Source organism: Chionomys nivalis, chromosome X (assembly GCF_950005125.1).
Source record: "Chionomys nivalis chromosome X, mChiNiv1.1, whole genome shotgun sequence".
NCBI classification, from domain to species: Eukaryota; Metazoa; Chordata; class Mammalia; order Rodentia; family Cricetidae; genus Chionomys; species Chionomys nivalis.
In genome coordinates, this window is record NC_080112.1 from 91,348,610 (window position 1) to 91,374,610 (window position 26,001).

At 47.9% G+C, this 26,001-nt stretch overlaps 1 pseudogene; it reads left to right on the forward strand.

Moving 5' to 3' along the window:
• The first annotated feature begins 4,489 nt into the window (after positions 1-4,489).
• LOC130868519 (Wilms tumor protein 1-interacting protein-like) lies at positions 4,490-12,838 on the forward strand (annotated as a pseudogene).
• The last annotated feature ends 13,163 nt before the right edge of the window (positions 12,839-26,001 follow it).

Here is a 26,001-nt window from a genome sequence, read left to right on the forward strand (position 1 = left end):
ACAAGGCTGTAGTCCAGGGAGGCAGACATATCTCATCACAAAGAGAATACATTTTAGAGCAGGCAAAGCCCCAAAGCTGTTGAGCCCCCGAGTTGAGTACAGACAGAGATTCCTGTTTGCTTTGCTTTCTGCTGTTACCTCCTCCAAGGATAACCTGAATTCCTTGGAAATGGACACAGGGTACATCGAGTGGAGTATCATCTTTTTTTTGGTGTTCTTGGCCTGCCGGGAGGCCAACCATGCTCGGGGAACTTGGTATATGCTTGAGACTTGTTGCCCACGGGCAGACTCAAGACCTCAGGATGTATCGAGTATGTGGCAAGTGCTGGTCCCAAAGGCAGATGGCTGGAGCAGCTGCTTTCAGGAGGCTCCTGCCCCAAATCAATATGGCCATCATTTTGTTTTTCCTTCCCTATGTCATTTCTGGGATCACCAGCCATTACTTTGACTAATGCCATCCTGGTACTTGCTCAGGAAATACCCAAGGCTGGTTGGCTCTGCCTTGGAGTAGACTCTAGCCCCAGACTGAACCTGGGCTGGCCCTCAGAGAGAATGAATCACAGGACATGTAAACTATATGTGGCAGCTTCCCTTTCCGTGTAGGACTGAGTGACATTAGCAGCACTTCTGGGGATGGGGAATAGATGCTGCAGGAAGGGCTTTCTGGAAGGACCAGGATCCCAGGCTAGAGGAGGACAGGAGGCTATTCTGTGGGACAGTCACATGGGAGGAAAAGCAGAGGCCATGTATGCAGCAAGGGTGAGGTGGGGTGGGGAAGCGGGAGAGGAGGGGAGGGCAACTATGTGTGGGTCCTAGCAGTGACAGGGTAAAGGGCCCAAGTGGACAAGGTAGGACTCAGGAGTCAGAAAGCCTGTGGAAGACCTCATGCAGTTTGTCCCCAGGACGGGCTGAACCCTGGCTAACATTAGCTCCCCGCCCCCACTTTTGTCTTTCTAGCCATCACTTCTCCTGGGTCATCATGGGACAGAATAGAATGTCCCCTATGGCAGGCAGAGCACTTGTACATGGGTTTTGTCTCTAACCCCCACATTTTCCCTCTTTAGCATCTGACTGTCCTCTGTGGCACTCCACAATATCATACAGGGGCTCCCAGGAGCAAGAAGACTGGCTTTGACTTAGCCACTTGCCATCTTACAAAACCATTCTGTGATCTTGCTCTGTCCTGGGTCCTTTTTAGGACCCCATGATCAAGGTTCTAGTTTTTCCCCATTTCACAGGCAGGGAAACTGAGACACAGAGGTCTTGTGCATTGTTACATGCCAAGAAAACCAGAATCCTGTATCTCTGGCCTGATAATCCTTGGAGAACTGTGCCCCGATAAGCTGCGTGCTGCCACTGGGGTCTCTTCTGAATACTGTTATGCTCCGTTCCTCCCCACATTGCCATCCCAGCGTGTAAAAACAAAGTAAATATTTAAAGAGCTTGGCCCTGGCCTCCCTGAGCTGGAGGATGGTGCCTATTCAGCTGTAACTTCCCATATTATCCCTTCTGCTAAAGGGAGCTAATTATCCTCCGTGATGTAGGCCCAGTACCTCTCGTATAACCCGACTGAAAACCTCTGAAAGGCAACAGTAATTATCATCATCTTACAACCCAGGATGATACGCCTCAGAGAGGCCTCAGAACTTGTCTGAGGTCACATAGCTAGGTAGAGCCAGGGCCAAGACACTGACTCCAGAGTCCTTGTTCTGAGTCTCTCAGTGGTGGTGGGGGAGCTCAGCTACAAAAAAAAACAAAAAAAACAAAAACAACAACAACAACAACAACAACAACAACAAAAAAAAAAACAACCAGGCTCCATGAAACAGAATAATAAGTGTGGGATTTGGTATTGACCCTTCAGGGTTTCTTTTTCACATTGGTCCAATATATCCTAACTGTCTGTGTTCTAAAGTTTTTGAATGTGAGTGATCACTCTGTATTATTATATATTTGAAAAATGTAACTCTCTTATTTTATAGGGGCTTATGTCCAAGAGTGTTGCTTGAATCTTAGAAGAAACTTTGAATTGGAAACTTTAGAATACTTTGGGAACCGTTAAGACTTTGAGGATGCCTTAAGCTACATGAATATATATTTTGCATGGTGTGATGCCCATGAGATGCTGGGATTCAGAAGCAGAATGCTACGGTTTACATGCAGAACATTCAACAGAGACTCACGATTTGAATGCTTATTGCCAGGCTTTGCCCTTTTCTGAGGGACGTAGAGTCTTTAGGAGATGCAGACTAGTGGGTAGAAGTAGGACCTTATAAATGACACCAATATTTGACCTAGTTCACATGGACAGCCACTGAGTTTTAATACGGAAGTTGAGGGTAGATGGCATATGGTCAACAACAAAAAAATTTGACATCAGTATAGCACCTAAAGGATTGCATTCTACCAAAAGCATGAGTGGACAACTCTCTAAGGCACAGAGAAGATATGGTATCCAATGACTTCATAGCATCTCTGCGGCATGCTATAAACTCAGATATGTCAAATCCCCTGAGCTATAGATGTTCTGACATAATGAATGCAGTCTGTGTTAGGATACCATATTTACATTGTTTCTCTTAAACAGGAGACAAACATGTCACCACCTCCCATCCAAACTACTGATGTATTGCCCATGATTAATAATGTCTGTTTGTGCTCCCATGTTCTCAAAACAATTGTTTGTGGAAAATCTGGCCCTCATCCCAAGGATCCAGAACACTAACAGGAATGCATTACATTACTCTTAGAAGTGAGAGAGCTGATTCCAGAGAAGGTACAGTTGCATGGAAGAATGGTGACAACTCATCACTTTTATAGTCTGGAAAACAGTGCGGTGAGGACCACTGTAACAGTGGGAATGACACATGAACTTAATGCCTTCTTCTCCTAGGGACAATTGTGCCGTATACCAGGGGGCTTCCCGTGTTCCCAACATAGCTGCGACTATGAAAGTCCTTCTCATAGTGAACAGGGATCGGAGACAGGAATTCTGAAATGTGATTCCAGGGGTGTGCAATTGCTCTCAGAGTTCACCCATCCCTCTAAATCCCTTCACAGTGCCTTTTTCCCAACCTCTGTTTCTTGAACATTCCCACGTAAAATCATGACAGAATTAAGGCAAAGGGTGGCTATTTTCAGAGAGTTTCATCAAAAACTATTTTTTCAGGATGAATAGAAGCAACATTAATGGAGCTGTGACCAGTGACCTTGCCATCAGAAGCAAAAACATTATGGTTTCTTTTGTAGGAATGGTGTCCAAGAATATTTCTGTCATGATTAATAAGGGTTCCCTGGTTACAGTGTGATTCCATGGTATTTATTCTGCACAGACTAGGTAAATCTTCAAGAATCAGGTTGATTGGCAAACTAAACTATTTTCCGGACACTTTTTTTTTTTTTTTAAATTTACTTAAGAGACAAGGTCTCACTGTGTATAGCTCTGGCTGGCTTGGAACTCACAGAGCTCTTTCAGCCACTGCCTTTGGATTGGAGACATGGATTGGCAAAGATTTAGTTATGTGTATGTGAGGGTACCCTAGGAGGCTAGAAAAAAGTGTCAGATCCTTAGAAACTGGAGTCACAGTTGATTGTGAGCCGATACGGATACTGGGAATGGAATTGGAGGGTTCTGCGAGAGCAGTAAGCGCTCTTAATTGCTAACTCCATCCTTCAGCTCCTTTTGCTGGGCGTTCTTATTCATCCATAGCATCACTCCTGCTCACCCTACTAATGCTTGATGAGGAGCAGAAGGGAAATCTCCCTCCCCTTCAATTATGTGAGCCATGGTTAGGGAGAGAGAGATGGGATGCACTAGGATCACAGGCTTCAGTGCTCGTGGTGGCTGCAGGTAGGACCCTGTGAGGCCACAGGACTAAGCCAGGCTGCTCTGGGCTTTGTTGTATATTCTGGATATTTCCTAAAGGAATGCTGAGCTAGAAGTTTAGCTCTGTGATAGAGCGCATGTTTAGAGTCTTGGGTTTGTTCCCCAGCAAGGCAAAACAGAACCACAAACCAGCCTCACTGCTGGATACACAAAGGAAAAGTCCAGAATTCAGCCGGCTTGGTACAGGCCTGTAATCCCAGCACTTGAGAAGCAGGAATAGTAGATAGTTTGAAGTTCAGAGCCAGCCTGGTCTGCGTACAGTTCCAGACCAGTCAAGACTACATAACAAGACCTTGTTTCAGAAAGGACAACAGAAAATGGATTTTATACCACCAAATACCAAAGAAAGGAAGTAAGATTCACAACAACCCAAGCAAAGGAATAACATGCATCAGTCCAACAATCTCTGAGGGCTTTCCTTGCCTCAATACTTAGGGCGAATCAGGGTAGAGGAAGTGAGGGTGTGCAGGGTTAGCAAGCATGAGACAGGCCTGGCAGATTTCTAGCCTCAGGCCAGCAAAACCAGCAGTTCTAGGCGGCTTTGAAGTAGATCTTGGGGGAGTAGAGGCTGTCTCTTGGCAGGTCGGGTGGGTGCATTCCGGGATGGAGGAAGATAGTGAGGTTATGGGAAGGTTGTAACCCAGTGTGGGTCAACTTCAGGGGTGTGTGTGGGCTAAAGGGTCGGTCTGTCTTTGCGATAAGGTGCTTGGTTTGATGTGAGAAGGCATGATGGGTGTCGTGGTTTAGCAGATGTGGCTGCTGGTAGTGGACTGGGAGTAGGGGCGAGTGGGAGAAAGACCTCCTGCCAGGTGCTGAACTGGGACATATGCAGGGGACACTCCCATGCTCTTGGTCGGCATCTGGCCCCTGCACACTTGGAGGCTCACAACTATCTGTGATGAGATCTGGCGCCCTCTTCTGACATAAAGGTATACATGCAAAGAAATGAAGGGGTGTTTGGAGATGTCCCATGTTCATTTTCTCATTGGTGGGCCGTGAGTACTGACACTCAAGCCAGGCTACGTGCCTGGTGTCAGCTTCCATTACCCCCTCCACCCCTTCCCCTCCAGGGAGACGACTCCGTGGGAGGGCCTTCTAGAACGTGGGTGAGAAAGTGTACTGCCAGGAGGACTTCCTGGTGAGTCTGCACTGTGTTGCTGGCCCAGTTGGGTGGGAGCAGGGGCGGGACCCTCCTTCGGACTCACATGCAGACCTGAGGCCAGCGACAGTGAGTGCCCCCTTGTCACGTGACGTCCTGGATCCTGTGTCACCTCTCAGTACTCCGGGTTCCAGCAAACTGCTGACAAGTGCAGCATGTGTGGACACCTTATCATGGAGATGGTGAGAACCTCCCAGTGCCTGGAGTCCCCCATCCTCTGCTGCTCCAGACCATTGGTGGGGCCCTAAGCCATGACCTCTGGGGGGCGGTGCTGTGCCTCCTGCCCGTGCTAACCTTTTGGTGCTTCCTCCAGTTCCTGCAGGCCCTTGGCAAGTCCTACCACCTGGGTTGCTTCCTCTGCTCAGTGTGTAACGAGTGTCTGGATGGTGTTCCCTTCACCGTGGACATGGAGAACAGCATCTACTGTGTTAGAGACTACCACACGTGAGTCTCCCTTGCTGAAAAGCAGTATGGGCCGCAGCATGGCCTCCCCAGCTCTCTTTCCTGCCTACCTCTGCCTCTTTGGTCCTGGCCTTTTTTTCTCTTTCTGCTCTCGTGTTTTCTCTGCAGTTGGGGTAGGGATAGCTTTGATTTTGGTGACAGGAACAGAAAGATGGGACTACTTATATTTTGGTGGGATACATCAGGAAAGAACCTGGAGGTGGTATCAATAACTATTATGTTTCCAGAATATTTTTCCATATGTGTTCCAATTCATGGGCCTGGGGACGGTTCCCAGTGACGCCATAAGGGCAGGGAAGGGACATTTGTGATTCCTAGTCTCTCTTCTGGGCCCTTACCTGACTGTTCCCTGCCATTGGGCCTTTTCCTCCCAAGGAGAAAGCCCTGGGGCCATGTGGGCAGCCAGTCTGTTATGGTGGCTCCGGGCTTAGGCCTCAGAGCCTTGGGTCTCTGCTGATTTTTGAGATTGGTGCCAGCGTTTGTCCTTGGTACTCAGGGTGGAGCAGAGGTCTCCCCTAGGGATGGCTTCAGTCTGGACATCAGGGACTAGAGAATGCATAGGAGATGGCTGGAGGGAGCCTGAGGCTGTCCTGCAGGAGGAGGGAGGGAGGGAGGGGACAGATAGGAACTGTGTCAACCATTACTGCCAAGAAGGCAGAAGCTGCACACCCGCGTGTCTACACAGGAGGCAGGCTATCTTAGAGCTGTTGTGGTAGCTCCACCCATGTCCCCTTGCCTCTACCTTCTCACCTTCTCACACCCACTTCCTTTATCCTTCCAGGGTGTTTGCTCCAAAATGTGCTTCCTGTGCCCGCCCTATCCTTCCTGCCCAGGTAGGAACACTTCACCGAGAAGCAGAGGGTGCACGATCCTGAGGCTTTGCCCGATCCTGCCTGCTTTGACTCAAGTCCTGGGCCATATTAGGAGTGGTCAAAGGTGGCCATGCTCTGCATTCTGCAGGGCTGAGGAGTATAGAGGATGTTCATGCAGCGGGGGGGGGGGGTGTACCCTGGGTGCATTACAGGGAAGAGGTGGCCCTGATTCTCGTGACCCACTGTGGCACTCTGCTCCATTACTTGTAACCGGAGGGGCTGCTCATCCGGCTGATTCAGTTCTGCAGTGGATGTTGGGTAGCCTAGGGCTAGAAGAGAGGATATGGAGGCCTTGGCCCGTGTAGCTCTCTGGGTCTTTCTGCATGAACAATATCTATTTAAGGTATATCTTCCCGAGGAAACCTGGCTGGTAGTGGGAGTTCCTGCATGAGCCAACACCCATGTGACTTTCTTCCTGTCACATGCCTATGTGTGACTCCAGTTGGGGAAGATGCCCAGGGCACATACACGTCCCTCTTGGGCACGTGCTGAAGTGCCCTGTCCTTGTCCGAGGGACATGTCTACTCAGGGTGGCACATTGTAGAGAGAGGTGCTTTAATGGACAGGTCATAGTGCTTCAGGTCCAGGGAGCACACGTGTGAATCTGCCTCTTTTTCAGGGCTGTGAGACAACCATTCGTGTGGTGTCCATGGACAGAGACTACCACGTGGAGAGTTACCACTGTGAGGTGAGCCCCGGCCTCACCCACCCTCCCCTGCAGACACTGTCACCCTCCACCCTGAATCCTCTCTCTGTAGCTTCTGCTCCATACTCCCCCAGTAAGCCTTTTCCTTTCTTCCCACCCATGCCCATTTTTCTTTCAGATAGTCCCATTTTCACTAAGTGGGTGTTGGATTTAGTAGAATAGACAGGAATTTAGAATTGGCAGTGTCCACATGAAGTAGTGTGTTGCTCTTGAAGGGAGTTGTCAGGACCTTGAAAAACTATGGAAGGTTTCCTGGGGGAGGTGACACCCAGCCTAAACTTTGTAGGGTGATAGGAGATAGGATGTGTCCGTCAGAATTCTAGTGGAGGATGAGTATGCTGTTGCTTCATTTAGAAAATATCTGAAGTCACCAAATTACATAGAAAAGGTTTATTTCAGTTTGGTTGTAGAGGTTTAATCCCATGATGGTTGGTTAACGCCATTGCTTTGGGCCTGTGGTGAGGCAGAGCTGCTCACCTCATAACTGGTAAAAGAACAAGAAAGAAGGTTTGGAGAGAACTTTGAGATGGCCCACTGTGTAAGGATACCTGCTACTGAGTCTTAGGACCCACGTGGTGGAGGAGACAGCTGATTTCGCAAGTTGTCCTCACCTCCACAGGCATGCCATGGCACCCACTTCACATGCAAATAATACATGCAGCCAGCCTGGTCTACAGAGTGAGGGCTAGGCCATCCAGGGCTACACAGAGAAACCCTGTCTTAAAACCAAAACAACAACAACATCAATAATAATAATACATGTATTAAAAAAAAGAGATCAAGGTTCTGGAGTGCCCTTGACCAAAGAACCAAAGCCTCTTTGGCACTTCAACCACCCCCTCCATGGACAAGGGACCAAGCTTCACCTCCCCCCACTTTCTTTGTTTGTGTGTTTTTTTGAAATATGGTCTTACTGTGTAGTCCTGTGTAGTAAGCTTTCTTGTTGGACTGTCTTTGACCACCAGCCTGCAAATAGAGACATAGACTTCTTAATAATGAAAGCTTGGCCTTTGGCTTAGGCTTTTCCCAATTAGCTTTCATAATTCAGATTAACCTGCTTTTGTTATTCTACATTCTGCCATGTAGCTTTTACCTCTCTTCCATTCTGTGTATCTGGCTTGCTCTGTCTCTCATTTGCGTCTCTCAGAACCTAGATTCATCTTTCACTGACTCCCCAGAAATCCTGCCTGTCCTCCTGCCTAGCTGTTGGCCATTCAGTTCTCTATTAAACCAATAAGAAGACACCTTGATGGGCTGGAGAGATGACTCAGTGTTTAAGAGCACTGCTCCAGAGGACCTGGGTTCAATTCCCAGTACCCATATGACAGCTCACAACTATCTGTATGTCCAGTTCCAGGGGCTCTAACACCTTCAAACAGACATACATGTTAGCAAAACACCAAAGCACATAAAATAAACCAAAAATAATGAAAAAGAAAGTGCCTTGGGAAAGATACATCTTCACAGTGTACAAAAAGATTATCCACAACATTTTCCCATTTTTGTCTAAAATAAAGTTTTACTCTGTCTAACACAGTAAAACTATATATAGTAAAAACAATTATCAGGCCAGGCAGTGATTATGCACACCTTTAATCCCAGCACTCGAGAGGCAGAGGCAGACGGATCTCTGAGTTTGAGGCCAGCCTGGTCTACAAGAGCTAGTTCCAGGACAGGTACAAAAGCTACAGAGAAACCTTGTCTCGAAACAAGCAAACAAGAACAATTATCAGATAAGAATTACATTTACAATGTTCAGTCCATTTGTATTTGGTGTATTCAGAGAAAATATTATCTGTCTTGATGAGTTCAAAGTTTTATACCTAAACCACTTTTTATCATAACATATTACCAACCTAGAAATCTTTTTAGACCTTAAAACATTTTCTTAGATGAGCAACTTAAGCTTTTATGTCTCTCATCCTTTATAAACTTTACATCTCTTTTGCAAGTTTTTTTTTAATGTGGTAAAAAAAAAAGGCAGTATAACTAGTCTTCAACTTCCATCAGAGACCCGAGAAGGATAAAATAGTACCTGAGTAAGCAGGAAGTGCAGAGCAAACAACTTTCGAAACTATAGAAATGACAGAAACAGCTGGCTGCCTGGACAGTCACCCAGGGCTCCTCTGCAATGTTGGGACATCCATCGTTGGTCTAAAGGCCCAGCATATCTGACAGACTTTTCCGTGGAGCAGGAATTTTGAAGGACTTCCTACCTTGTCTTGGCAAAGTTCGGCATTCATCTTCTTTTGTGTCCTGTCTGTCCAATTTGGTCAGCATACTATCAGCAGTCAAGGCAAGGGCAGTTTCTTGTCCAGTGGCTAACTTTGACACACACACACACACACACACACACAAAAAAAAAAAAAAAAAAAACCAAAAAAATCTTTACAGAGTTTTCTCAATGCCCATTGTCTTAGATGCCCATTGAATTAGATAATGCTGCCAGGAGCAGATGTGTCTCACTGTCATAAAAAGGTTTATGTTATTAAAACATCTTGAATATCATATTCTGGCCTCTGAAGTGTTTGACAACCATCTATGTATCTGAAATATCTCTTGAGTGGTGTGGTGGAGGCGCATGCTTTTAATCCCAGCACTCGGGAAACAGAGGCAGGCAGATCTTTGTGAGTTTGAGGCCAGCCTGGTCTACAGAGCAAGTTTCAGGACAGGTTCCAAAGCTGCACAGAGAAACCCTGTCTTGAAAAACAATAACAGCTGGGCGGTGGTGGCGTACACCTGTAATTTCAGCTCTTGGGAGGCAGGGGCAGGAGGATCTCTGTGAGTTCGAGGCCAGCCTGGTCTATAAGAGCTAGTTCCAGGGCAGGCAACAAAGTGACACAGAGAAACCCTGTCTTGAAGAGAAAAAAAAACAAAAGAAAAACAACAACAAACAAAAAAAATATCTCTTGAAAACATATCTACATGACTATAAGTTTGATTGTTATAGATGATTAACTAGTAATCTACATTTTTTAAATTATCCTAAACAGTTAGTAATAATAGTCTTTAAGGGCTAGAACTTTACATTTTAAAATGATCTGTAGTACAATACCTAAAACAACAGAAAATATATACAGTATGTTCTAACAAAAATAACTTTAAATTTGTATCAGTATACAAAGATGTATACCAATGTAAAATATTTAAGACTAGTAGTTGTGTTTTTTTAGTTTAAAAGTAGATTCAATTAATTTACCGTTCTATTTTATCATTCCTATATCCTGCTCTTTTATTTTCAGAAAGAGATTTTTGAATCTAACCTGCTTTGTTTAGTTTTTCCCTGACCATGAAAAAGATATAACCTCTCCCCCAATGCAACATATTTCCTGATTTTTATTTTGAAGTTAAGACATTCTTAAAATATATAGGTTGGATTCATTTAGCATTTTTTGTTTTTTTTTTTGCTATAACCCAGTGTTTATCAGCAGTGTTATTTTTAGCTTATCAGTGTTCAAAGTCAACAAAGCAACATACAGGTTCCATGTACCCTGTCTATTTTCCTCCTTATGTGGCTGTGTATGCAAACACACACACACATGTGTACACATATATATATATATATATATATATATATATATTTACTCTCTTTAAAAACTATTATTTTTAAACTATTTATTTATTTATTTATTATGTATATAGTGTTCTGGGCACCAGATCTCATTATAGATTATGGTGTGAGCCATCATGTGGCTGCTGGGAATTGAACTCTGGACCTCCAGAACAGCAGTCAGTCCTCTTAACCTCTGAGCGATCTCTCCAGCCCTAAACTATTTTCTATGACTGCCTATGCCCACTTTTCTCTTTCTTTAGCATTTAAACACATCTTAAAGTATTTTGTACCTATTTAGAGGTTTTTTTTGCCCTAAACCTGGCTTTCCTAAGCATCCGCAGTGTTCTCTAACCAGGAGAACCAAAGACCCCCTCTGTTTATTGAGAGCCCAGCCTCACGCTGGTAGGTAGCAGTGGGAACCATGTTTACTGCAGCAGCTCTGGGAAGTGGCTGAGCCCACTCTCCAGAGTCCATTCAAGTGACAGCCAATTGCTGTATGTGCTCCCGGGGAGTCCCAGGTGGCCACGGTTGAGGTGACGGTTGGCTATCATGATTTCTGTTCATGTGGTCATGACACATGTTGCATGCCTAATATAACTGCTTCTTTTATTGTTTTATTAATAAATCAAGCTAAGGAGTCAGATATTCGGGTGTAAACCTGATAGATCCACAGAGTGATAGGGGAAAGTGTCAGCTGACCCCCTCCACCAGTGCAAAGTGTAGTAAGCTTTCTCATCAGACTTTCTTGGACCTCTAGCCCCCAAATAATGACACAGAGACTTCTTACTAATTATGAGAGCTTACCTTAGCTTAGCCTTTCCCCCAAATAGCTCTTATAACTTAGATGAACCTGCCTCTATTAATCTATGTTCTGCCATGTGGCTTTTTCCTTTGTTCCATCTGTATGTCCAACATGCTACGCCAGAGGCCTCTCTCTGGTGTCTATGCATGGCCAGTATTCATCTTCCCTCCTCAGAAATCCTGCCTATCCTCTCTTGCCTAGCTATTGGTCATTCATTTCTTTATTAAACCAATCAGAAGACTCCTTGGCCAAGACACATCTTCACAGTGTACAAAAAGATTATCCACAGCAGCTCTGGCTGTCCTAGAATTCTCTGTGTGTCTGTACTGGGACAAACAGAACTCTTGCTGAGCTAGATCTCCAGTCTTTGGAATTATTCTCATAGCCCAGGCTGTACTCAAGCCCAGTCTCCTACTAGGTTTAGTCTGCTAAATGTGTTCAGAATTTTGTTCTCTTGTTTCTTTGAGACACAATCTTGCTATTTAGATCAGGCTGGCCAGGACCTTGACTTTCTGTCTCTGCCTCTGGAATCCTGTGATTATAGATATGGCTCCTGCACCTGGCTGTTGGCTGGTACTTTGTTGTTGTTGTTGAGTTTAAAGTTATATTTGTGTGTGGGGGTTATTCATATCTCTGTGGAGTGCAGAGTTGGAAATGGAGTTAAGGGGAGTCTGTGGGAGTCTGGCTTGTTCTGTGGGTGCAGGGGTCTGAACTGTGGTCCCCATGGTCGAGCAGCAAGCTCTTAGCACTGAGCCTTCTCCAGCTCTGAGAAGGCAGGTGGCAGAGGCAGGTGGATCTCTGAGTTTGAGGCCAGCCTGGTCTACAGAGCAAGTTCTAGGACAGCTAGGGGTATAGAGAGACCCTGTCTCAAGCAACTAAAAACTAGAAACAGCTGGGCAGTGGTGGCACATGCCTTTTATCCCAGCACTTGGGAGGCAGAGTCAGGCAGATCTCTGTGAGTTGTTTCAGAACTGGCTCCAAAGCTACAGAGAAACCCTGTCTCCAAAAACATCATCATCATCATCATCATCATCAACAACAACAACAAGAACAAAAACCAAACTACACCAAAAAGGCAGTATAGCCTGTTAGGCTGAGCCCACATTTACTACCCATCCCTGTCCTTTTCCTGAGGCTGGCCTTAATTCCAAGTCCTTGGGTGTTTCTTTAAAGGTCCTCTGCCCGCCAGCGTATCTACCACAACCCCGATGTTTCTTTGGTGATGATGTCGTCTCCTGCTTACTGGGGTTCAGGTTGTGTTTTATCTTCAGCAGGATTGCGGGCTCCAGCTGAGTGGCGAGGAAGGACTCCGCTGCTACCCTCCTGGAGGGGCATCTGCTCTACCGCCCCTGACAGGGCCCGCTCCCCTCTCCGGCTGTGCCTGTGACTGAGCTCTGAGAAGTAGCCATGCAGAGAGAAGGGTGACCCACCCAAGCTCCTGTCTGCTCCCCTCCACCGAGCTGCTGTCTCTTCCACAGGGGCAGGACCCCCGCGTCAAATAAGCGACTTCTGTTTCTTCACCTTCCTTGCCTCAAGCCTATTCCCCTGCTGGGTTCCAGGACACCCGCACCCTGCAGCCTTGGGATAGGCCACCTTCCTCTGCCTGGCCTCAGCTCCCAGAGGCAGGGCTTGGAGGGCCTTGGTGCCATGGGGGAAGGGTGCCTTATGTGTATGATCACAGCCAAGGCAGTGCCACCTGGGAAACACCGGGTTTGGCCTTGATGGGTGTTTTCAGCCAACAGGTGTCTCTGCCTCTCTGGATCCAGGCAGGGGTGGTGCCTTTTTAGCATCCTCAGCCTCAGAAGACCCTGAGCGAATCCCAGGCACAGAGAGTGAGCCCACCAGGGCTCCCTGTGACTCCGGAGAGCATCTGTGCACACTGTATCCGGCTCTACCACAAAACCATGTGATTTGACTTAAATTAAGTCCCCCCCCCCCCGAGGATGTTTGCATTTTCTTTAAAAGAATATAGTTTTCTTCTAAAACCTTGGACCAACTTGGTTGTTATCTTAGTCACAGCAGATTCTTGTGCACCCACGGCCTGTACCATGTAGCTAGATTCGCGGTGCTAAGGACATTTGTAGTTTTAACTGTTTTTCCATGAATTCTAGAATATCGCCACATCTGCTTCAGATTTCAGTGTGGGGTGGAGTGTCAGAATCTTATGGAAAGGGACCCAGTGAGCTTCAGGCAGGGTGAATGTAAATTAGATTTTCTTTGGAGGGAGAGTACTTCCTGGGTACTGTGAAGTACTGGCAAGATTTTGAGGCTGGTTAATGAAGACATTGAACCTATGCTGGTGTATGACTCTGGCCAGAATACTTTGTTGTCAGTGCTGGGTGTGGCTTTGCTTTGGTTTTTTTCATTGTTTATTTCGAGTCAGGGTCTCCCTTTGTGGTAACCCAGGCTGGCTTTGAATCCCTGAGCACCCACAGAGCAGCCTCCTGAGGACCAGCATGGAATTACAAATGAACAGGAGTTCTGGGAAGTGGGCATTGGTCCCTTTCTGCTGAGTCCCATGGGTTTTTTTTCCCTAAGCCCAGATCTCCAAGTACACCCAAAAAGGGAGTGGCCAGGGTCTCCTGAGTTTTAAATTTACACCCAGTACCTGGCTGGGGGTGAGCTGTGATGCAGGAACCAGGCAGCTGGTGAGAAAGTACAGGGGTGAAGTGAAAGGAAGGGAAGTTCCCAGGGAAGCCATGGTAGGGACTTCCTGGATGATGGTTGTTGGGGTGTGGTGGCCATGGGATGGAGAGAACCACGTGCTTGAGGGGGCAGTGTTGCCGAGGCTGAAGGAAGAAGGTAATCTCAGCAGACCACAGGTTTCCTAGGCAGTCCCGGAGCTCACCTGAGGGCCAAGAGGAAAAGTAGTGATGGGGATGTTTGTCATACTGGAGAGCCAGTCTGGGGGACCATAGTCTGCCATGCTATGGTCCAACCTGGGCCACAGGGAGATTAGACCATATCTGTTCTAGGTTACTCTATGTTGTCCCAACAGAGGCTTTCAGGTCATGCCTTTTTCTAGGGTGAATGCTTTTATAAAGCAGCAGCTGGCACTACTTTGAGTGGTGACTTTACATGTTGTTTGTGCATGTAGGTATCACTACCTGCCCAGTTCCAACCATGACACATGAACCAGTAAATTCACAAAAGAACAAGGTAACCCAAAAACTTACTGAAGTAGACTCGGAACAGGTGGGCCCATAGGTATATTAAAACCGTGTCAAGAATACAAAGACACAGCCTGCCAGGTTGCTCAGAGGGTAAGGGTATTTGCTGCCCAACCTGAGAACCCAAGCTCAGTCCCTGTACCCCACATGGTGGAAGGAGAGAAGCGATTCCTGCAAGCTATCCTCTGGCCTCCACAGACATGCATGCCATGGCACACGTGAACCAACACACACGCACAAGGAGACACACATAAAATAAATGTGGAAAAGGTGTTTTGTCAAATAGACAAGCCCAGCAGAGCATGTAACACCTTTCCTGAACCCTGTAAAAAGGACGCTAACCCTGTGTTGATGATGGTCTCACCAGTGTGCCATCTGATAAGCTGGCCTGTGACAAGGAACCACCAGTCAGCGGACTCCCAGCTGTCCCCAGGACTTTAGCCAGTGGAATCCCTTGACCTGGCCCACTCCAACTGACTCCTGCCCATCCACCCGTCTATCCATCTTTCGACCTGTCCCTTCACTTCTAGTGAATGCCCATGCCTCTGCTATCTGGGGCTAGCTCTTGGAGCCTCTGGGACCAAGCCCTTTACATCCTTCCTGCCAATCCAAACTGATGCCTAATCATTATTAACTCTCCGCCTCTTAATCTAATTGAGGTCTCATAAACTCTCTGAGTCTATAAGGTCATGAAGTCTATAAGAACTTTCCTGAAGTCTATAAGTTCATGCTGCAACCCACATATATATATGTACATATACAGATGTGTGTGTGTGTGTGTGTGTGTGTGTGTGTGTGCATCTATGAACTCTAAAGTGTGAACTGAGGGCTAGTACTAGTATAAAGACTGGAATAGAACCTGTGGTTGCCAATCAACAAGATGGAGCCGGGGTAAAGGCGCCAGCTGCCAGGCTGAGCACCTAAATCCATGAACCACGTGGTAAGAAGAGAGCACCAATTTCCACTAGCTGTCCTCTGACTTTAAGGGTTTGTGGGCTCCCTCCCCACAATAGCTACTGAAAAATATCTCACCCCCAAGAGCCTAAGGGGACAGTGGCAGAAAGAGGCCACTGAAGACAAATTCTGCCCTGCAGATAGCCCAGGCCCTCCTGCTGCGTCCCCTTCGGGAAGGCCCATGTGATGGGTGTCTGGTCATAGCAGGAAAAAGTTGTCCAAACTGAAATCTGAAAACAGATTTCTGAGGGCCAGAGACGGGTGAGTCTCTGGAGACAGCAGCTGGGCCGGCTGGAGGTCGGAAAGCAGAAGGACACATTTGTCCCTTTCAGATCATTGCCACCAAAGAGCTATGCCTTCGGTCAAGGCTTTCCAGGGAAAGCCCCATCCCCAGTTCCCCTGGGGTTCCCGTCAGCATTAATAATTATTTTCCGCAGCTGTCTGCCGAGACGGTTCCCATTAAACCTTAGTCTCCTCCATGTGGCTTCCTTTTGGGCCGAGGCTTCGGCTAAAAATAAAATGTTCTCATCGACAAATACTTAAAGATTGACTTGCTTCCTGGGCATGCTGGGAGGCAGCCCATTGGCTATGGTAATGAAGTATTAAATCCAATGACACTTGAGAACATGCGCTCCTCCGGGCTGCTCTTCGTGTGTGAGACCTAACGGCCTCTGATCATGAAGCATCTGCTCCCTGACAGCGAACACACAGACGCCCAGGCTGCTCGGGTCGTCACTCCCAGACTAACCTCCCCAGACCAGAGGTCTCACTTTGGAGTCTACTGCTCTGATCAAACACCATGACTGATAAGAACTTGTGGAGGACAGGGTTTCTTTGGCTTATGCATCCCAACTACAGTCCATTATGAAGGGAAGCCACGGCAGGGACTCCAGGCGAGAACCTGGAAGCAGGAACTGAAGCGGAGGCCATGGAGGGATGCGGCTTATTGGCTTCTTCCCCATGGCTTTGCTCCTTTCTTATAAAGCCCAGCACCACCCACCTATGGGTGGCACCACCTTTCCCGGACTGACCGCCCCCCCCCCCCCCCACAGACACCAATCATAATTTTTAAAATACCCTCACAGTCTTGCCTACAGGTTGGTCTAATGGGGGCAATCTTTTTTCAGTTGAGGTTACCTCTCCCAGATAATCCTACTGTATTTCAAATTAACAAAGCAACCCTATCCAGCATGCCACAGTTCCACACACCACCTGCTTCCTGCAGGGCCAGTTGCATTGATTCCACCTGCCAACGTCTGTGCCCCTTGACGGGTAATTCCATTTTCACAGAGCTTCCCTCTGATGTTAGGTGATGAGAAGCCCAGCCTCACCCACAGAATGGTAAAGCAACATCAAGGAGAGCAAGGCCACGACTCTTTCCTCACCCCTGCACAAAGCCAAATGGCAGTTCCTCTTCTGTGAGTTTTCTAAAACAGTGATCCCCATTGGCTTTCGTGGACCTTTGGACTCAGGCTCGTGGGCTCCAGTACAGCCTGGGTGTGGCCTCCCGGGTGCTCTAGCGACCAATGTCTTCAAAGCCAGTCTGCTCACACCTGTGCTGCACCAACGATGAGGCTGGCCTATGCTGAGGGTGGCTGAGGAGTCCCCAGCCTTGCAAGTCTGGGCCTTTATTTGCAGATCGAGGATCCTTCTAGCTTTGTGGAATGGTTATGTTCTCTCCTAGGTGGGGCAAGTCTTTGTTCCCCAGAGGTGACCCTTAGAGTTCCACTCTGCTCCAGTGGGGAAGTTCAGTCATGGAGGGTTTTAGACAAGAAAATGTAACTGACACGTTGAAGGGGGGTTTTAGAGATTTTACCAAAGTTCTCACCAAAGTTCTCCCCTGAGAAATCGACTTGATTTGGTCCTGGCTTGCGGGACCCAAAGCAAACTCCCATGTTTATGATCAATTGAATCTCAACAAAATGCTGAAAAATCATTCTTAAAAACAATATTTTTAGCTGTGGTCGTGCATGCCTTTAATCCCAGCACTCAGAGGTGGGCGAATCTCAGTGAGTTCGAGGTGAAAGACCCCCGGTAGGGACCTTCCCTCAGGTGGAGACCCCGGACCCACAGACCAGGCCGAGACCACGAGTCGGATGCAAACTGCAAGAGGTTTATTAGGTAGACACAGGTACCTGCGGGCGGCAAAGTCTTTCGGAGGACTTGCGCGCCTGCAGACTGGGAGGAGGACTTTTTATAGGAAAGAGGGCAGCAAAAAGCAATTTACAGAAGCAGAAGCGTGGTTATCAGAATGAGGCGGGGGGGCATGAATGGTTTTCCTCTCCCAGCATGGATGTCTGGCAGCAGACATCCTGCTCTTATCTTATAGGTATCCTACTTTGAAGTCATCCTGCTTTGTAGATGTCCTATCTTATAGATATCCTGTTTTCCTCTCACGAGAGCAGGCTAGCTGCTGATCCTGAGAATCTTTCAAGCAAACAGGACGTTCTCCTGGGGAGCCTGCTAGCTACGGGTTCTGAGGAGGGGGTCTATAGGATCTTTCATTCCCCCATTTTCTTTTATCATAGAGTTAAATCTTTTACTCTAAGCAGTTATGGAACCTCGGTTTCTTCTTGTTGTAACATATGATACTGATGGGTCAGTACTAGGGCCTGAATAACTGACAGCCTGTCTTTCATTAACCGGACCAAGCAGTTTAAGATGCAGAGCCCAAACAGGAGTATCAGAAGGAGGATAATCAATCAAGGGACCCATCAGAGGAGACAATAGAGTAGTAAACCAGGGAGACTTATTAAACCATCCTTCGAACCATCCCTGTTGTGATTCGAGCAGCTTTTGTGTCTGTCTTTACCTCTCTCTAAGCTTTGTCGTAGTGTGGTTCGCATAGAAACAACATTCCTCTTTGAGTGCTGCGCATAACTCTCCCTCTTGTAAAAACAACATGTCTAGCCCCCTCCTGTTTTGTAGGGCTACCTCTGAGAGGGAGGTTAATGACTCTTCAAGTGCGCTAACCGATTCTTCCAGCGCCTTGATATCAGTATGCATGGCTGCCTGAAGTTGTCTAAATTGGCTGGTCTCCATAATCTAGGACTAAGGGGTTGCATCTACCTCCTGGGGTGGCGCCCTGGACATTGGTAGCGGTAGTGATCTCATAGCAGGGGCCACAAGCTTTTCCCCCCAGCAAGTCCAGGGTCCCCTTCCCGAGTACCCAGGCGTGGTTCCTCATCTGAGCGTGATTAGATCCCAGGTGGAGGAGGGTTTCCAGTAAGCCTCCCCCGTCGTTTCGCAACCCCATTGGGCACAGTAACCGTCCCTCGGCCCTCTATGTCCCTTTTGTGTGTTTTGTCCTGGACAAACATAGAAGTGTTTGTTCCTGGTCCCATGTCGCCCCCCTCCAGCCCCCGGGTGATGGCAGTCATCTCCCGGGAAGGTCGCCATCCCCAGTCTTAGTAGGGCCCATATAATGATCCAAGGGCCCCATGGGTAAGCCTTATCTTTAAGGGGTTTTGAGTGCGTTGGGCTCTCCATGCTGAGGTTGCGGCGGGCTCCATTTTGTCAGCTGTATGGGCGGCCTTAACGTGTGAGGCGTGGATCCAGGCTGCGATGCCGTCAACCTTTAGTGCCATTGGGGGTCAGAAGGTCAGTGTAAGGGCCTTTCCACCGAGGTTCCAAGTTTTAGGTCTGGTGTCTGCGGACCCAAACAGTATCTCCTATCTGGAAGGGATGCGGTACCACCGGCTGGTTCAGTTGGTCTCGGTAAGCAGCGGCGAGTGGCTTCCAAACCTCTCTCTGCACAATCTGTAACGCCTGCACATGAGCTTCCAGAGAAGGACTGTTAGCAAAATCGGCAATGTTTGAATCAAAGAAATTTATAAATGGGGGAGGAGCCCCATATAGGATTTCAAAAGGAGTCAGTCCATGAGGCCCCAGGGTGTTGCGGGCCCTGTACAGGGCCAGTGGTAAGAGAAGCACCCAGTCTCTAGTGCCAGTTGCAAGCGTTAATTTGGATAAGGTCTCCTTAATTGTTCTATTCATGCGTTCTACCTGTCCTGAACTTTGGGGTCTATACGCACAATGTAATTTCCATTCGACCCCTAGGAGTTTGGCCACCTACTGACTTACCTGGGAGATGAAGGCGGGCCCATTATCGGTGCCAAGACTTGAGGCATTCCGTACCTGGGAAATATTTCTTCCAAGAGCTTTTTGGTCACCACCTTTGAGGTTTCGTTTTTGGTGGGAAAGGCTTCTACCCATCCTTCTGCCATCCGGAGTGCCTAGGTCAGAGCGATGAGTTCAGCCCTCTGGGCGGAGGTGCCTGCTGGTAGGGCTTCTGCCCAAACTACCTCAGTCTCTGTTGTCATTGCTGCCCCCGCCTTTCGTTTCCCATTTGCCAGGAAACTGCTGCCATCCGTATACCAAGTATAGTCAGCATCTCGGAGGGGTTGATTCGTCAGGTCCGGTCTGGTCCCTTGTGTTTCTGCGAGGATCTGGAGGCAGTCGTGGTGTTCCGGGTCCTCAGGCAGGGGGAGCAAGGTCGTGGGATTAAGAGCGACCACAGGTCCGAATTGCACCCGGTCCGCATTCAGGAGCAGGGCTTGGTAGTAAGTCATGCTGGCATTGGAGAGCCAGCGGTCTGGAGGCTGCTTGACCAAGGCTTCCACCGCATGGGGTGCCAGGATAGTCAGTGGCTGGCCCAGGGTTAGTTTACCCGCGTCTTTAGTGAGGACTGCAATAGCTGCTACCATTCGCAGATAGGGCGGCCACCCTGAAGAAACTGGGTTGAGTTTCTTTGAGAAATAGGCTACAGGACGCCTCCAAGGGCCCAGTTTTTGAGTTAGGACCCCTTTGGCGTAACCCTGTCTCTCATCCACGAACAAGTCAAAGGGTTTGGTAATGTCAGGGAGGCCTAAAGCAGGGGAGGCTGGTAAGGCTTTCTTAATGTTTTTGAAAGCCCTCTGCTGTTCCTCTCCCCAATCAAACATTGTCCCCTGTTTAGTTTGAGGATACAAGGGTGCAGCCATTTCGGCAAACCCTGGGATCCAGAGGCAGCAGAATCCCGCTGTTCCCAGAAACTCTAGCAGCTGGCGGGGGTTCCAGGGGGCAGGGATGTTAGTGATAGTCTGTTTGTGCACCTCGGTCAGCCATCTCAGTCCATCTTTTAATTGATAACCTAGGTAAATGACTTGCTTCTGGCACATCTGAGCCTTCCTGGCTGATGCCTGATATCCTAATTGTCCCAATGTCTGTAGGAGGGACTTTGTGCCCTCCTGACACTCTTTCTCCGCCAGAAGGAGGTCATCAACGTACGTGGGATGGTGGCAGAGTGCTCAATAAGTTATAGGAGTTGGGGACCGTGGGGTGTATGTCCTCCACCCTTTTGTAATTTCCTTCAAATCCTGTACTGGCCGGTAGTCCCCAGTCCCTGGTTTCTTTACTGGTAAAAGGGGGGGTATTCCATGGTGACCGGCAGGGGATGAGGATGCCCTGGTCCAAGAGCCTCTTTTTTTTTGCAATAAGCACATTGGTCCCTGTCCATTTTGGCCCCCTTCCTTTCTCCCAGCCTACCTCCCTCTCTTTCTTGTCCTTGAACTACAGTGGCCAGCAGCCTACTTAATTCTTTATTCTATTTCATGTCTCTTTCCTCATTTATTGGTTGCTCCTCTGAATATACTTGTAAATTCTCCTTTCCTTCTCTCTTTCTTTGCCTCTTCAGCAGATCCTGTATTGTATATCCCTGCAGACCTTCCAGCCTCTGTAATTTACTTCTGATATCCGGACTGGACTGCCAAATAAAGGATATTGAAACACTAGTGGCCTGCCCCGGTTCCCCGGGTCATAGGGAGTATACATTCTGTATGCTTCCTTAAACCTCTCTAAAAAGGCAGAGGGAGTTTTCTCATTCCCTTGTATCACTTGCTTTGCCTGAGCCACATTAGTGGGGCGGCGTGCTGCCCCTCGGAGACCCGCTACAAGCAGCTGGCGATAGAGGCGTAGGTGTCCCCTACCTGCAGCTGTGGTGAAGTCCCAATCAGGTCGCGTCAGAGGGAAGGCCTCATCAATTTCGTTAGGCAAAAGGGTTGGGCGACCGTTGTCGCCTGGAATGTTTCTCCGAGCCTCCAAAAAGACTCTTTGCTTTTCCTCTGAGGTCAGCAGGGCTTGCAAGAGTTGCTGGCAATCCTCCCAGGTGGGCTGGTGGGTGACTGAAATAGACTCGATTAGATTAGTCAGCGCCACTGGGTTTTTGGAAAAGGAAGGGTTATGCTGTTTCCAGTTATAGAGATCAGAAGCTGAGAATGGTACTGTTGCTGCCCATTCAGACCCTCCCGGAGGGGAAGGGCGTGGGAGGTGGAATCAGGCGGCGGCTCGCGTCTGTCCCTCTGTTGGCCAGCCATAGGTGAGAGGGCCGGGGATTCTTGTGGGGGCCCCTCGGCCATCGCCGCTTCAGGTCCCTCTGGGCTATCTGATCTTGCATATGGAGGAGGCTCAACATTTTACAGGGGGTGTCAAACTTTTCCAACTTCTATAAGCAGTTACAAATATCATCAGGTCAATTCCAGTAAGAGTACAATGACAGACATTGTTGTTATTAAATACCATCAGTTCCAGTCTCTGAGAAACAGTTAAAACCCCAATTTTCCCCCCTTCTTAAGTGAAGAGGGGTTGTTAACGATTGTCCCATGGTACCAGATTTAGGCTCGAGCACAAACAGATATACAAAAACAAAGAACATATTTAAACACAAAAATCCAACAATCAGACACAAACAATATGGACGCTCAGCACGGCTTTGGCGCAAAACCGAAAGCAAAAATTCAGACGGAGACTGTGAAAAATCAGGCTCCGGCCACCTTTGGAATGTGGCCCGTCAGATGAGCACCGAAAAGGCTCCAGATTCAGACCCAAGTCAGCAAAGCAAGACTTTGGGTCTGATACAGATTGAGCTCCGGAAAAGCTGCCACCTAATTCCGGGCTCCAGGCACCCTTGGAACGTCTTCCAGGGCTGCGGGGTAGAAGTCCGAGCTCGTCAGCTCCTTCTTGGGCCCGCCAGATACAGAGCACCCGGATCTGAGTGTACAGAGTTAAGCACATAAACGACGCAGACACAGACTAACAAATCGGTGCTGGCCAGCTTACCTCCCGATGGTGGGTCGGTGGTCCCTGGGTGGGGGCCTCGATTCCCGGCCAACGCACCAAATGAAAGACCCCCGGTAGGGACCTTCCCTCAGGTGGAGACCCCGGACCCACAGACCAGGCCGAGACCACGAGTCGGATGCAAACTGCAAGAGGTTTATTAGGTAGACACAGGTACCTGCGGGCGGCAAAGTCTTTCGGAGGACTTGCGCGCCTGCAGACTGGGAGGAGGACTTTTTATAGGAAAGAGGGCAGCAAAAAGCAATTTACAGAAGCAGAAGCGTGGTTATCAGAATGAGGCGGGGGGCATGAATGGTTTTCCTCTCCCAGCATGGATGTCTGGCAGCAGACATCCTGCTCTTATCTTATAGGTATCCTACTTTGAAGTCATCCTGCTTTGTAGATGTCCTATCTTATAGATATCCTGTTTTCCTCTCACGAGAGCAGGCTAGCTGCCGATCCTGAGAATCTTTCAAGCAAACAGGACGTTCTCCTGGGGAGCCTGCTAGCTACGGGTTCTGAGGAGGGGGTCTATAGGATCTTTCAGAGGCTAGCCTGTTCTATAAGAGCTAGTTCCAGGACAATTTTTTTTCCAACAAGAAATGATTCTGGGGCAATTGGGTATCCACACATGAAAAAAACAAGTGCTGGTGACTATGAAACACCACCAATAAAATTCACTCAGAATGCAACATTAAATGTATGAAATGAGATGCGCAAATTCTAAGACAAGGACATGGGTACACGTCGTCATGACTGCATCAGGCAAAAACTGTGTTAGGATATTAAAGCCTAAAAGCTCCATCACCATTTCCCAGCGTGCTTCAGAGACACCACCGAGGAGAGCAAGGCAAGATGGCTAGAAGAATAAAATACTGGAGCGTTCACGTGCGTGATGAAAAACTCACATCCAAGACATACAAGGAACTACAAACACCAGCAAAAGGTTAATTCAATTTAAAGCCACAGAAACTATCTAGACTTCCTCTATGAGGTACACTAACGGCCAATAGGCCCTTGGAGACCGCTGAGGGGAATGCAGATGTGACCCACGCACCACATCATGGAAACCTGGTTTAATCAAAAAGGTGGAAAAAGGAGCTGGAAAGATAGCTAGTGGTTAAGAGCATTGCCTGTGAAAGACCCCCGAAGGATGTCTTTCCTTTGGAGAGACCCCCTACCCAAGGATCAGTCGAGACCACTCGTGCGGGTGCAAACAGCAAGAGGTTTATTCAGATGCACAGGTACCTGGGGCGGCAAAGTCTTTTGAAGGACTCGCGCCCGCCGGCTGGGGTAGGGGAATTTTTATAGGGGTTGAGGAGCAAAGGCGCGGGCACAGAAGCGAAAAGAATAGTTACAGGGTTCCCATTGGCCAGTTTGAATGTGGCCAAGTCCAAGGCTAAGTCAAATTCTCAAAAAGTCAGATATGGACTGACTTGGCTCTGTCTAAGGTACAAGGTTGTTTTTCTCGGTGTTTTTCGTTCCTCCTTCAGACAAAATGTCTGACCACAGATATCTTGTTTTGGCTGTCCCTGCACTTATTTTTGTTGGCAGCCTCTCATACTGTCCTCAGTTGAACCCTGAACGTGTAGTACAAGCCTTGCAAAATGGCGTTACTGGTGCTAAGCTGGGCCGGGGTCTTTCAGCCTGCTCTTTCAAACAACCTGAGTTCAATTACGGACAACCACAAATTGGCTCACAAATATCTCTAACGAGGTCTGGTGCCCTCTTCTGGCAACAGAAAGAAGAGGCTGGAGAGATAGCTCAGTGGTTAGGAGCACTGCCTTCTCTTCCAAAGGTCCTGAGTTCAATTTCTAGCAACCAAGTAAGGGCACACAACCATCTGTAATGAGGTCTGCTGCCCGCCTCTGGCCTGTAGACATACACACATGGGCCATAGGGCCATAGGACCATAGGGCCAATTACCACGTCTCTACAGCTCTCTGCTTTCAGTCACACCACATGCAGCAGGTTTAGCACGTCTGGGATCACAGGCAGGCATCATGGTGAAAGGGACTCTATCTTTCCGGAGCGTTTTGAGTTTCTTGATTTGTTGTGTAGGGAAGGCACTGATAAAAACTCCTCTCCATGGAGGAACAAATAGTTCCTTCTAGACAATGACATGACACATATTAAGGACTGGAGTTGTCTTTGTCCCTGCCTGACACTGGCTAAGGGAAGTTCGTGATGGTGAAAATGAAGGAGAGACGTATTTATTTGTGTGAGAGCCAGTGAGGTTTGAAGTGATCTTCACAGTATCACGGGTGAGGGCTCCTGTGGTTATCTGAACACACCTAGTCTCTGGCATCCTAGATGACACCTAATGAAGTCCCAGCTAACCAGAAATGCTCAAATCATGTCCCAAACTCAAGGTGTTGCCAGTTTCCTGCCCTTTGTCCAGAGACACACTGCCTAGACATAATGCCCCCTATGTACACCCTCACATGATGGGGTTGCATGCTGTTCGTACTCATTGGGTAACAGTGTCGTATAACCAGGCAATAGCATCCACGTGGTACTTGTTTTGAAGGTATAGAGGATACAAATTGAAGGTTTCTTGTTAGCAGCATTATTTGTAATAGCCAGAACCTGGAAACAACCTAGATACCCCTCAACCAAAGAATGGATAAAGTAAATGTGGCACATTTACATATTAGAGTACTACTCAGAGGTAAAAAAAAAATGGCATCTTGAAATTTGCATGCAAATGGAACTGGAAAAAAAAAACTATCCTGAGAATGGAAAAAAACCCAGACCAGAAAGATGAACATGGTATGTACTCACTCATAAGTGGATACTAGCTGTAAAGCAAAGGATATTGAGCCTATAGCTCATGATCCTAGAGAAGCTAAGTAACAAGGTGAACCCTAATGAAAACATACATAGATCCACCTGGAAAGGGAAAATAGACAAGATCGCCTGACAAAATTGGGAGCATGGGGTTGGAGAGAGTAGGGATGGCAGAAGAGGAAGATGAGGGAAAAGGGGAGGGGAGAGGAGAACTTGAGGGAATGAGACAATCGAGATGAAGGAAGGACAAAGAGAAGAGCAAGGAAAGAGATATTTTGATTGAGGGAGCCATTATGGGGCTAGCAAGAAATATGACACTAGAGAAATTCTCAGGAATCCACAACCCTAAGCAATAGAGGGTGCCCAAACTGGCCTTGCCCTGTAGTCAGACTGATGACTATCTTCATCCAACAACTGATTGAAACAGAGGCAGAGACCTGCATCGGAGCACTGGACTGAATTCCCAAAGTCCAGCTGAAGAGTGGGAGAAATGAGAATATGAACAAAGAGGTCAAGGCCATGATGGGCACACCCACACACACAGTCTACCTGAGC